The 2,404-nt window shown below is 37.7% G+C and overlaps 1 long non-coding RNA gene across 1 annotated transcript in view; it reads left to right on the forward strand.

Moving 5' to 3' along the window:
* Window positions 1–1,055: 1,055 nt before the first annotated feature.
* Window positions 1,056–2,404, forward strand: part of LOC121723945 — a 19,122-nt gene continuing 17,773 nt past the window's right edge. Inside the window, exon 1 of the long non-coding RNA XR_006035099.1 lies at window positions 1,056–1,066. This is a non-coding gene — a long non-coding RNA (uncharacterized LOC121723945). The remainder of the gene's footprint in view (window positions 1,067–2,404) is intronic.

The following is a 2,404-nucleotide window of genomic DNA, read 5'->3' on the forward strand; positions in this document are numbered from 1 at the left end:
AGTGACATTAGCCAGTCACCATCATTTACAGTCCTACTTGTTTCAAATGGTTTAACGTAACCAGTGATTGCCGTCATCATCGTTGCAACTTCATTTGAATACACTTAAGTCACTGGAGAAGGCGATGTTAAGTTTCATTAACGTTAACTCTTGCTTAGTTTTGCGAATGGCAATAAACGCCACCTAGCCTGCTAGGTCAACAACCTCGGTATGCCCATTTATGAATCAGCCCGACAAATAACGTTACTTGTGTTTTAGTGAACACATTATTGGACCATAGCTTAACGTGAGGAGGGATTCAAAGTTACAAATGGCCTATTTGCTTAGTATGCTCAGAACAGCGGTATCTGAAAATGCGTTAAGGTATCGTTGTTACCTGCGATTGCACTGCTGGAGAAGCATTTTGCATTGGTATGGTTTGATCAGGTCTTGCCAGTGATGTGTAAATCCTCCCGTAGACGTACATCATTTCAAAATAATACGTCTAAATTGAAAACTGTGACAACTCATTAATAGGCTCTCTCAATATCTGTAATCGTATGCCTCTACCACAGGCTTGCTAGTCTTTCACCAGAGAGGGTGCTCCATTATAAATCAAAAATGTAATATTGCAGCATTCATGTCAGCTGTAAAAATATGAGAACATGGACCTACTACATCAGGATACTCTGTAAACATTTTACACTTAATCAGGAAGCTACTTTGCTGTTTAGTGTGTGATGTGTTTAAAGTGGTACTACGTTTAAAGAAAATTTTTATTCTTTGTTTAAAGTGCATAAGAAAATACCACATTATGATGATGATGGTTATGGTTACACTTAACAAATACAAAACAATATATACTTAAAACAGGGATCAATCAATAGCCTAATGAAATAAACAATGAAAATGAGGGGGGAAAGCAATAATAAATAATAATGCCCATTCAATCAATAATATAACTAGATGTACCGCATAGCGGTACAAAATATGACCACCGCTCAGTCCTGTACATCCGTTCGGCGAAAATAAATCACACTTCAATTTGTCTCCATATTTTACTCTATCCCCCACTCTTGAAACTTTTGTGTATGCTTGTTTGGCATGCCTGAGTGTGTGTGTGCGGCTGCACGGAAAGTAGCCTACTGGTGCTGAAAAGGTGAATAGATTGTAGAATAGCCAAAGAAGATGTAGCATTGTTATAAAACCTTTAAAATCTCTAAACAATCACAAGTAGGGCAGTTAATCACAGTTCATCCATTGCAACTGGATTGATGAAAGGTCACTTACACCTGTAGGCTACATTGTATTTGGGAAAAGCAAAAGGTATCAGCATAATGTTATTTATTTATTTATTTTTTGTGTATTTATAAACAAAAACATCTCTGTCAGTTCCATGCCGTTTTCAACAGCTATCAAAAACAAAGGTCATTTTTGGATGGATGGATTTTTTTTTAATGTCTCTTCTTCTACATAAGATTTTAGTCATCTTTAGTTCATGTAATACTTTATTGTCAATGCACAAATTAAGTAACAGTAGTCTGAAACGTTATTGTTAATGCACAAATTATGTAACAGTAGCCTAGTCTGAAACGAAATGCTGTTTTACATCTAACCAGTGGTGCAAATAACTGACATGTCCAAATGGGCCTTGATGAAATGCGTCGCTAGACTGTTCATACACATTTTAACGGGCCAAAGTTGAAGAGCTTTTGTCCGTTATTGTTCGTGCAAATATAGGCTGATTCATGTTCCCTTGCATTGTGTAACTGAGGTCCATGGCTAGTCTGGCTTTCATCAGACCAAGCTCAATCTTTTAAGAAATCAAAAAATAAATAGCGGGCAGATCAGGCTGGGTTCACCCAGCCTAGTCCATAGGCACCCGATATTGTTTAATTTTCCGATTGAGATATACACGCTCTGGCTATTCTAAATGCAAAAATGCATCAGGGAGTTATGACAAAACGGTAACTAACAAACTAGATCCTAATAGAAAGCTGTTAGCTTCCCTAAGCTACAGGTAGGATTATAAGGTAGGCCTATTTACAACATAAATTGGCAATAGGCTATGCTGGCGACACAAATAAAATCTCCTTTGGAAACCAATGGCTTACGCCTTACAGTATCAAGCGGACTTAAACTGCCATATCGTGGCGAAAAATTGTAATAACATTCAAGCAGCTCCATGAGTCAAGGAAAGCGCGAATGAAGTAGCCACTTCTAGATGGGACCCACTACACAGTAGCTTAAGGTGTGTTGCTAAAGCAGCCATAATGAAATGAAGGTGTCATTGTTTGGATACTTCACACACACGTGCTTTTTAATTTCACAAGACTACAACTACCAAGCTGTAATTGAACACATGTAAACAAAACGTCAGTTATGTGCTCAAACTAACGCCGCTGACTTATGACAAAAACCATTC

Source organism: Alosa sapidissima, chromosome 1 (genome assembly GCF_018492685.1).
Source record: "Alosa sapidissima isolate fAloSap1 chromosome 1, fAloSap1.pri, whole genome shotgun sequence".
Taxonomy (NCBI): Eukaryota; Metazoa; Chordata; class Actinopteri; order Clupeiformes; family Clupeidae; genus Alosa; species Alosa sapidissima.